Here is a 12,264-nt window from a genome sequence, read left to right on the forward strand (position 1 = left end):
TCCTCCATCTACATCTATGCACTTGCAATAAAGTACTATCAGCCATCGCCTGACACTTAGCAAATATCCATTCAGGACATACTTAGCGTAGTCACTATCCTGGTCTATCCATATATCCTCTTACCACATTTTGCCATGGCTTGGTAATCACTGTACATATTCACATCAAGAGGCACACTCAGCTAGGGGCAATAAATCGTCAGAACTTGTAACACATTCAAGACATCAAGACTCTTTTCCAAACTCAGAAACATCACATCCAACGACCAAAAACTTCACTCCATCGCAGAGCAAAACATTGGATCACTAAAACAAAGAATCACAAAAATACCAAAGATGGATGATTTTCTAAAGTACTAAATGTTGCATTATCGCATAAAGTCTTGACTATTTTTGCATTTGAACTTTTTAATTATTGGATTCTCTGCATTTTCTCACTAAATGCTTCAAAGCTAGAGATCATGCGGAAACTCTAATATTTTCTTAGTCTTATGTCTGGGAGGCGATCATTTGTACTGTGTAAATACTTGTCTCGAGACCTGATACATCGAATATCACTAAAGACATGATTCCACTTTACGCATACAAATGGTTTAATCTTGTCTGTTTATACGCAATCCGCACTCTGGTCATCCTGGTTCAATTATACCTTGACGCTTGTGCTATCTTGCAAAATCAAAAATCATGTAAATTTTTCTCAGATCATTATGGTTCAATTATACCATTATGCTTGTATAAATTTTCAACATATCCCGAACAAATCAATGTTCAATGATGATACCTATATCAAAAGTGAAATAACATATGGTTATATCAAGATGACAAATGCAGAATGAGGATGCTCCAAAAACAAATAGTTACATATCATTTTAAAATAGTTGCATTATCATTTTAAAAGCAGTTGCATATCATTATCATACATCTCATTTTCAAGATACATCTCACATCATTATCATTATCATACATCTCATTTTCAAGATACATCTCACAGCATATCAAAGCATATATCATACATTTACATCATGCATCATCTCATCTATCTAAGCATTGCATCATCACAAAGTAAAGAAAGAGCACATAGAACATGCATCCATATAACCCATCACATGATCAAAGAAAATGGTGCCATCTATATATAATATAAAAAAATGATCCAAATGTACAAAATCTATCATGTCTGTGCCTAGTACAAGTAAAACAATGATCTAAAAATACAATAGAGACATCATCTCTTAGGTATGACTATCTCCTGAGGAGAATGGTCTCGCAGCTGATGTCCCAGCTCCTGGATCTCCAGGAGGATCTTGTCTCGAGGGCCCCGTCACGCCTCTGCTCTCTGACTGTGTCCCAGTCTCTCGAGATCGACTCGATCTCGCCTGTGTGAAGCTCTATACTCTGCGCTCCCTGGGCACGACATCCTCGTAATGGCATCTGTAATACTCCACCTCCCTCACTCTCGAGGACAGCTCCCTCATAATATCTCTCATCGGACCCCCTGCTGCCGCTCTCTGAATGTTAGCTGCCAACTCCTTTGCCCAACCACGTCACTGTATCTTTGTGTCTCGCTCTAGTGTCAACTGAGTGATCTGATGCTACTGCGCCAATAGCTATGCCTCCAGCTGCTGAACTGTTAAATGCAGGGTCCTGATCTACGCATCCTCCACATGCGTCGGGACTCGGACCCGTAGGGGCACCCGTGAAGGGGTACCCCCTATCCCTTTGCCTGTCCTAGGTGCTAGTGGAGGTAACTCATCAGTCCTCCTCCTCTATGCCGACCGCCTCCATTCATCTGTCCCTCCCACCGCTGCCATCACCTCTCCCACTCTCCCCTCCTCCCTTGCTCCAATAGCCAGCCCTCCTCTCCCCGTGTCCATCACAGCTCGCCGAACTGCTCTCTCCACTCGACCTCCCCCATCCCTACCCCTATCTCCTCTCCTCCCCCGATATCCTCTCCCCCATCATCCGCCTCTACCTCCATCATCTCCATCTCCCCCAACATCCTCCTCATCATCATCAAAGGCTGGTCGCATCTCCTCAAGATCTGATATCCTGGCAACAACACGAGCTGCAAACAAACCCGCAAACTCATGGGTCATCCCTGCGTCTAAAATCTCGGGAGCATAGTCTCATATCTGCCCTGCTAAGCTGGAGAACTCCTTTATGGCTGCTTTGTTGTCAATAGTAGGACCCCAATCAGGTACGTCTTGTCTCTGATGCGCATACAAGCAGGTCCCTTGCGGTATACCCTATTGCCGACCATACTGCCTCAACACCTTGCCCACCTGAAATCTCTCTATCAGAAAAACCGGCTAATAAACACATAGGGCATCTCTAGACCATCCTCTGCCCAGACCTCACAATCTGTATACGGTCGCCAGACGACTGTATCTATATTATCCAGGACCCTCCTCCAATGCTCCAATTTGCCTAGCTTACGCTGGACAACTAGACCCCTGTAACCATAAGCATATGCCCGTTCAACAGGCCTATCTCTGTCTACCAGTGGTCTCGCTGCTGGAATGTGCTCCCAGCACCATACCTGTAAAAGTGTCATGCCAGCTGACAAACTGTCGTAACCCAGATACACAACGTCATGCAAGTCCCTGTACAGGTGGACTAACATGGTTGATCCCCAAGAAAACCTGCGGCCCTGGGTCACCATCTCCTCAAGAACCAATCCCCAACCCACAAAGAATCCCTTTGACTTGCGATCAGGGCAAAGGAATCCACCGATGAACCCTACTAGTACTGACGAGAGGGGGGCATAATCTAAATCCAGGAACAACTGCCATGGGATCTCATACCCACATACCGTCTCATCATGAAAAATACGCCGCAGTGCCTAAGTACCACCCTCCTCCGTCTGCTCATAGGGCAATAAAGCACCTGCTACTGGAATCCTCAAGATCCTATAATAGTCCTCTGGAGTGACTGTCATCTCGCCCGTAGCAAAGTGAAAGGTGTTCGTATCACTGTGCCACCTCTCAGCAAGCGCTGTTAGTAGACCCCGGTTCACAGTGAACCAAGGCATGTCTAGCAAAGATGATAAACCACATCTCTCGATCACATCTAAGTCAGCCTTTGCCAACCATGGTATCAATGCCCAAGGTCTGGGAAACCGCTCCCGCGACTGCACCACTTCCAATCACTCTGTCAAAACACAAAACAAATTCAATATTAGTGTCCACATCCAAGCAAAGATATCAAAATCAAAATCACATCAAAAGCATGAAACAATTTGCTCATCTAATCAAGTTCCACATCATATCATATCAACTTGTAACACAACTCAAGTTTTCAAAAACCATATCAAAACTTGTAAAACAACTCAAGTCTCCACATCACATAAACTTGTAAAACAAATTAAGTTTCCCACCCATATCAGCTTGTAAAACAACTCAAGTTTCCAACCCATATCAACTTGTAACACAAATCAGGCTCCACACATTGAACTTGAAACAGTGCAAAAACAAATCATGGTTCAATCAAAACAACACCTTCATATCTACATCAATAACTTGAAACAAATCACAAATTAAATCAAGTTATATCAACACTCATATTGGACACATTTTCAAAAATATGATCAAAGACACAACAAATGGCAAAAATCCACCTCCCCAAGCAAAATTGACCTTTTGCTATGTAATTTTTCACCTTCAAAAATTACTAACTCTTGCAAAACCCGATCCATGTGCTACAAAAACTTGGTTGTGCGCTGAAATACACCCATGCGCCACCCTGTTTTCTCCACGCACTATTATGTCTACCCTATGCGCAATTCATTTTCCTCCATGCGCCACCCAACCTACCCTAGGCGCTAAAACCGACTTATGCGCTAACCTATCCCATGCTAGCGCTACCTATTTGACCCTATGCGTTGGGTCTAACCTACGCGCTAAATCCCCCTACCCATGCGACCCCCTGTGACCCCTGTGCACTAGGTCTAACCTATGCGCTACCATTTTAACCTGATGCGCTACCCTATGTTCATCATGCGCTAACTTGAGACCATGCGCTAGCCTAAAACTTTCATGCGCTAAACTATTCATTTTCGGACGCTACCCTAAATTAATACCTTATGCGCTACCTTATTTATCGTATGCGCTAAACTACAACTTCTATGCGCTAAACTGTTAAAACCAAATTTCAAAAATAAAAAACGAACCAAAAACAATCAAATTCAAAATCAAAAAGGGGTCAAAAGCATTGACTTACTGGTGATCCGTATGCGTCAGGTCACCGATGCCTCCGAACACGCTCGAATCGATGCGTGGAATAAGGAATAGGCATTTTGTCTTCTCTCCAAAAGTCTCTTTCTCCAAAGTCAACAAGCACAAATGAAACAAATCAAAGCACTTTTTCCCTTTTATAGGAGAAAAATGAAATTAGGGTTAGGGAAATGAGCATGTAATTTGCTCGTGGTCTCCCTCCTACCCTAAAAACACGTCAATTATCAGGAGATAAATCAATTTCAACGTTTCACCTAGCCAAAATTTTGTGCCGCAAACGCGATTATCAAATCAAATGAAATTTTTCAAAATATTGATTCATCTCCCGAGGGGGCATTATCACCATCAAATCTAGGGCAACACACAACAAATCTGGGGCATAACATAAAAATCATAAACAACATCGATCATAAAATCGCAATAACACATCATTTTCTTTGAAATAACATGTGCACACACGTCACTTCAAAGAGGGGCAAAATGTAGACGTATAAAAATGACCATATTCCTAAATGAATATTTTATGTTCATTTCTCTATTTAATTAAATCTAATTTAATTAAATAATCCACATTCTTGTATTTAATTAAGTAAATTACTCAATTAAATTCACTATACCATTTAATAGGATAAATTCATTTATTCAATTAAAGCCCCTATCCACCTTTTAATTAAATTCAAATTTAATTAAAACAGTTATCCTAAATTAAATAAATCTAATTTATTTAATTGCAACCAAATTGAATTAAATTCAATTAAAACCTATTTTCCCTCACCCACTTGCAAAATCCTACACCTTCCACTTGTATCCTAACCCTCTTTCTAACCTCTTCTAGATTCTTCTAAACCTAATTAATTAACCCAAACCAATCCATTATCCTTTTTCCTTAAATTTGAGGAGGTCACTTCTCAAATTTGGAGTAAAGTCTTCAAAATGCATTAAAGTTTTTATCCATTCAACAAGCGTTGAATACCCCCAAATTTGGAAGGACTCTTACAAAGTTATCCCCAAAGTCTTCATAACCATTAATGGTTAACTTAACCCTCTTACATGGTTAAAAAATTTCCATAAACTCAACCTCCATCTAACCCAAGGCTCTCATCAAGCATTTATTGTTTTGACCATGGTTATCCTTAAACCTTTGCACAAGAGTTTATCCTTTGGGTAAAAGCTTTATCCAATGGATAACCCTAACTTAACCTTAACCCTTAACCCCTAGGGTAACCATGATGTCTTCTCAAGCATTTAATGCTTCTTACACCTCCTCTCAACCAACCTTATGTTGACAATTGTCACCATTTCATTGGTGCCAATTATAAACATGGATTCCCAACTTTCAAACTCAACCCTTGATTAACTCTTTCAATCTTGGCCATCCATTGCCCTATTTTTGCTATAAATAGAGCTCTCATTCCTCCATTTTTCATATCCAAGTCTTTAGCATCACACTTATACTTAAATCCATTCAAGCTTTCATGTTTTATATGCTCATCATTTAGCTTCTCTTTTAAAACATGAATTAATGTAAATATGCTAATTTAGAGTATGTTCCTTATCATCTAGCTTAAATCATGAACTAATATAACATGTTAGGATATTTTTGTTTACTAACCTTGTCATCTTATAGCTAGTTTATTGCATTTGTAGCATCATGCATAGCTTAGGATGCATCTCATATTAAAATCAACAAAAGCATCCCTCGTTCTTGCATTTGTCATCCCTAAACCATTTTGCTCAGTGATCTAAAAGCAAAAACATTGGTTTGAGGGACCGTGTAAGATAGAGAACCATGGAACCATCCTTGGGAAGTTGAGTCATACTTCATGACTCCATATTTTGCATCAAGAAGTCATGTGGGTGTGTGAGCAAGGCTCCATAGAGCTCCATTTTTTACATATTGAGTTTTATCGGCCCACTTTTCCCGCATACACATATTACAATGCTATCAAGTCAATATGCTTGACCAAACTTTAACTACATAAATGATTGAAGTCTAATTCCATCTCTTGTTGTTTTTATACATCATGATGAAAAATAATTCATGTAGCTGCTCAGCTCACTTTAGGATCCTTCTTATCAAACTGCAGTTTTTTCGCTGCAACATGCTACCACCCTGTCATACCAATTCAGCTATAAATTAGTCAATGTAATGCAGCAAGTGAAAACAATAATGAAAATGATCTCCAATCCAAAAAGATTCGGGCATTTTACAACTACCAAAAAAGACAAAAAATAGAAATCACAAAGGTAGAAAATTGTTTGAGTTTGAAGACAGTTACAAACAAAAAAATAAAATAAAAATTCACAAGTGCATTTCGAAATACGTGGAACATTTATACTTTCTTTGTCATGTTTTGTTTCTTCAATATTTTTAAAGGAATAAGGGAAAACCTCATTCAGGATGCTATGACCAGCATTCTTCACAATATCCATGCTTGAATTATGAAAATATTTTGCATCCCTAAACCCATTTCATGTTCAACAATCTTGGAGATGAACTTGATGACACTATGGCAGTCACCTCACAACAGACCAAAATGTAGCTACATACCCTATTTTAGACCATAATACTAGGATTCTTTCAGTTTTCTAACAAGTTTAAATAGTTGCTTGCTTGTTTCACTACAATCAAGTTGTGATATAAATTTCTTAAAACTCACTCTTCCCCCTTTTAATATTTTAATAGCCCTTTTGACAAATTTTCAAATGTTATTAAAAATAATGACTATTTTGAACACAATCTCTATCTTCAAATCAAGATCTTGTTAGACTATTTGCCATTGATGTAAAAATATATCAAAAGATCCTAAAATATCCTACTATAGTGCGGATGCAATGATATTGGAATGAAGAATGATTAATGGTTTGTGTAGATAATGGTCAAACAAACTTCATGTATTACATATCTCCATTGTTCTCTTTGGCTGCATATGATTTGGCTGTACACAGTTGTTCTTATGATTCTGGATTTGTATATTCTTCTAGTCATACATAAATAAGATTGGAAGATATTATTCCCACGAACATGAAACAACAATTAAGAAAATGATAATAATGGATGATTGAAAGAACTAATATACTCAGACCTGCATTGCTGCTTAAATGTTCAGTCATGTTCAGATTTAGAAATGCTTGAAGAGGAGATATGTATTGGTTTCCAGCATGAAAGTTTTCATTGATATAGTTTGCCTTATATAATATCTTTCTCATTGGTTGATTGGTTACAATGTTTTGTTTATTTTTGTTAAGATGATTAGGTAACTTGATTGAAGTAGTTAGACTATTTCGGTTGTAACTACTTGAATAAGTTAGAACCATCACAAAGCTTTGTTTTAAAATGCTTAGAGAGAGTCGATAGTTTGTAGAGAATAAACAGGTGTGATTTGTAATTGACTTGGAGAGAAAAGAATATTATTCTAAAGCATTCATTGAAATATAAAGGAATGTAACTATTGTGGTAGTTCGAATAGAATACACAGTCATCAAGGACGTGGACTTCCAATGTTTTGTGTTTATACAAATACACAGTGAGTACTGTACAAAGGCTGTGATCAAAATCATGGATAGTCAAATTGCACAGTAAATGCAATTTTAAACTACAATCAAGGTATCATCTTCTTACATAAGGAAGATATTATTCAGATATTCAGGTTACTAGTCATTGATTAGTTTTATCTAAAGAATAATATACAGATTTGTATCCAGAAATTTGTGTTTTTACTTCTGGAAGTGTAGATATTGTTCTCTTATTCTAATATGAAAATGCAGTTTGTCTAATGTCTGTTCTAAGTTGAATCACAGGCCGAGTGAAATCTGAAGTACAGTATTGTGGCAAATAGATCTGTATAAATTTATTGATTAGATGTGTTATGCAATTGGTATCAGAGCCAATACTTGCAAAAGACCTAACAAGTCTAAGTCGATTCTCGTAGTTAGAACACATGGCATGTCAAGAAGGAGCATCCTCTAATAAAGGACCACTCTTTGATGGGATTGATTATGAATATTGGAGTATTAGGATGGAAAGTTATTTGGCTTCAATTAGTTTTGATGTATGGATGTCCGTTGAAACTGGTTATACTAAACCTAATCATCTTTTCACTAATCCTACAGAAAAAAGGGATTATGAAAATAATACAAAAGCTAAGAATGTATTATTATGTGGTTTATCTAAAAATGAATTTGTCAAAGTTATGCATTGGAGCACAGCAAAGGAAATTTAGGATAAGCTAAAAAGTATTTATGAAGGCAATGACAAAGTAAAGCAAGCAAAGTTGCAAACATACAAAGCTAGGTTTGAAGAATTAAAAATGAAAGAAGAGTTTATCATAGATTATCTCCTATGAGTTGATGAAATAGTAAATGCCATCATTAGGCAAGAAAGTGCCTGAAGCAATAGTTGTTCAAAATGTATTGTCATTATTACCCTCTAGATACAATGCAAAAATTTCCACTATAGAAGAGGCAAGGGATCTCACTAAACTCAAATTAGATGATGTTAATGGAATACCAATAGCCTATGAAAAGAGAATGACAGGTGGTGAGAAAACTATCAAAAGGGAAATTGCAATCAAAGCAACCAAGAAGGCAAAGGAAGAAACTTCAGAGTCCAAAAGAGATGTAGATGAAAAGCTTATAGAGCTTGTAAAGAAGATAAAAAGGAGTTTCAAAAGAACAAGAGGAAAAAAATCTCTGAAATGCTGCAATTATATATGTAACTCAGAGGCCATTGACTACAATTCCTCCTCTATTACCAGGACCCTGGTTTTCAATCCTGTTTTGGCCTGTCTAGATGGGGGATGAAATAAGATGTTGGCAGGAAAAGCTTATGATATTTATAATGCAGAAATTTGGTCATCCGGTCTATGTATTTATACTCTAAAAACATCTGGGTTGTGGCCAAACCTGAGATCCCACATTGGGTAAGGAGAATGGTAGGTCTTGCAGTGATAAAAGTTCCTTATTCCAATCTTGGATAGGTAGTCTAGACTATCACCAGTGAAACTGAACTGAAAGAGTTCATGTACTTTAAGCATTGTTGTGGTCATTTCATAGTTCAGGTAAATTCTTTGTAATGAGTAAACATTAGCATTGTGTACAATCTGTGGCCATATAACTTAGAACTAATGCTTATTCTGAAAAATAAATCATATCATTGGTTATGTTTTCTCAAATCACTGTAGAATATTGTTTTTGTTGTAATTGTGCTTCAAAATGTAAATAAAAACATGGTTAAATCTTGTTGCTAACTTCTTCAGCCTTGATCATAATAAGATTTTGATTATAGATTGTGTTGGATTTTCATTGCCATTGTAATTCTTGGTCTATTCAATCTTGCTTAATAGGATGCCTAATAATGGTGGATTTTAAATTTAATTCAAAAGAATCAGAACAAAAGTTGAGCATTTACCAATAACTGGTTTTATGCAGGTCTCTCATCGCTGCCTAATAATGATGAGGACCTAAGCATTGATTAACAATGGCAAAGTACATTCAAAGTTTTGGGAGAACTTGTTGAGATCTCTAGAGTATACTTTCTCCCCCAGGGTTTTGGAAATTTGCTGGTATTGAGCTGCAGATTGATTGAGTTGATCATGAATCCAATGAGTGGAATGGACCTTTTTTGCAAGAGATTGAGAATGTATGGGAGGAATAGCCAATTGGTAGGGTACCAAAAGGGAATTCAATGAAATTTTGGTGAACCGTTTAGGATTTCCATGATGAAAGACTATTACTATCAATTATGCCATCATAATCGGGAACTTCAACATTCACAAAGAGGAGTTTATAGGTATTACCATTGATTGAGATGGGGGCTTTGCAAGCCATTTTGCTAAAGCATTTGTCACTAACACCAAATTCAATACTGGTTTGGTGAGGAAACCATTTATCAGGTGGAAAACAATTCCAACATGCTACATTTATATTTGCACCAACGTTGGCACTTGATGGCTACAGTCCTATCTTACATTTGGAGGGTAGTTTGTATGAATGGGGCAAAGTAGGTCTGCCTGTCAGTTAAGAGGAATAATGGTGGTGTCCATGGAACAAAGACAATTGGTATCCTATAGTTTATTGTAATTTGTGGGATGCTTTGAAGGTCAAATATAATAAGGTTTTGGTTGTAACCAAGATCTAGCCTTGTTGCACCATAGTCATTAATCTATATGTTGTATTCCTTTCTTTTTGGATCAAAAATGGTGGATATCTGATATCCACAACAATTTTTCTCATTTCTAGCCTGGATTTCTTCTTTCTAGTTTTGATGTTTTCCCCCTTGTAATTGCTTATGTTAGTCTAGATAGTAGCCTTTTTGCAATATGGTTAATGAAGAAATCAATCACTGTAAACACTAATGTTATCTTATGGTGAGATGTTCAATTTCTGAACTACAGCTAGAATTGTCCTCTAAATATTTTCTCTAAAAGAAAAGCATCTTATATTAGATCAAAGAACATGATAATTTCATTCATATGAAAATATGACTACTCTGAAAGCCCAGTCCTATAAGGCAGAACACAAGCTAACATTTTTTTTACTTTACCCTAACTGCCAAATTGCCCTTAAAACTCAACTTTCCTAAGCTTGACATCAAAGAGAAATGCATGTTATATGGCATTAAATTACATGATAACTTTGTAAGGTTAACAAGAGAATTACATAGAAAATCACATCATAAAGGAAGTACCCCCAAAGCTAACCTTGGATTTAATTTTATATTTTGAAAGAGTTTTGAATAGATCTTTAATGAAAAACAAATAGGGGATTTTCCCAAACCAAAGCCAATTTCATAAGAAGATCCAAAGGAACCAATGGCTCACAAATGTGACAAACCCTTTAGACCAATTATTTAAACTAATTAAGATTTGCCAATTAACCCAATCAAGTTGAAATCCAAAATGTCATTAAACTACTGCACACCTTTCTTGAATAGATAACGAGCTTGTTCGAGAAAGATGACCGCAAGAGGCTGCCCATGATGTTGAACTAGTTGTTCCACCAAATAGAAGTAGCAGAAGTAAACCGATATTGTAATTTGAAATTCCTCAGTCAAGGATACCTTATAATTTCTTAGTTACTTCTTCTTTTCTTACATTTCTTTACCTTGTAATCAGCTTTGTTCAATAAAAATCAAGTTGTAACCTTTGTCCCTTAGTCCCAATTGCTAGAAATTCAACATCTTAGCTAAGAAGTCAAATCCTGCTTTGAAATAATGACGTTAGGATGAGGGGATAAATCTCATGAAATGTAGCCTTATATCTTGTCTTCCATAGGAGACAAATGGCAAACAATCAAGTTGTATGCCTAAGATTTTTTGCACTACGCCTAATCATTTAGGTGCCCCCAAAAAGAGGACCTTAACAAAAAAGGGGACATCTAATTACATCAATAAAATTCAGCTAGTAATCCTTTTCAAAATGTCCCTAGCAGAATTACATCTTTAGAGGACATGACTAATTTACTCTTCCTGCCACATAAACTGCATAAAAAATCTGCTGTACCAATCATGTGTGGTTTTGACTTGACTACTAGGCCTTAGTGAAGCATTAGCTACCTCAGGTCTTAGTCTATAAAAGAACCCTGAAAATCCAAATATTCTTTCGATGCCTCGGAGATCATTCAAACCCCATGGAGCAATAGTAGATGTATGTCTCGCTTCACCATATAAGTCTTTTGTCACATGGTCATAACAGTAGCTTCCATTGCTCTTCTTCCAACCACTCCAATAAGTGCCTAATCCTTGAAGATGTAGTTTGAAAAGACAACTTTCAGAATTCACTTTGCAAAGCTCTTGATTATCCAAATTTTATGCCTGAATTAAAATTTGCCTAGTAGTATGATTCCCAAATTTCCCCCCAACATGACTAACATTTTTCTTTTTCCAAAAATCAAGTTAACAGCCCAAGCTATCCTCATGAATCACATTGAAAGAAATTTCCATATAATGCTCGATTTGACAATCTCACTATCCCTCATTGTGTTTTGAAGTGTAAGTTCTCCTTGCCAAGTAAATTCATTTGCTCAGCTGGGA

At 37.0% G+C, this 12,264-nt stretch overlaps 1 long non-coding RNA gene across 4 annotated transcripts in view; it reads right to left on the reverse strand.

The window, feature by feature from the left end:
- Positions 1–5,931: 5,931 nt before the first annotated feature.
- The window catches only part of LOC131054730 (uncharacterized), a 33,340-nt gene continuing 27,007 nt past the window's right edge, over positions 5,932–12,264 (reverse strand). For all 4 annotated transcript variants that reach the window (XR_009372545.1, XR_009108028.2, XR_009372544.1 and 1 more), the window contains one exon: positions 5,932–6,345. This is a non-coding gene — a long non-coding RNA (uncharacterized LOC131054730). The remainder of the gene's footprint in view (positions 6,346–12,264) is intronic.

The sequence above is a fragment of the Cryptomeria japonica genome, chromosome 5 (assembly GCF_030272615.1).
Source record: "Cryptomeria japonica chromosome 5, Sugi_1.0, whole genome shotgun sequence".
Classification (NCBI taxonomy): domain Eukaryota; kingdom Viridiplantae; phylum Streptophyta; class Pinopsida; order Cupressales; family Cupressaceae; genus Cryptomeria; species Cryptomeria japonica.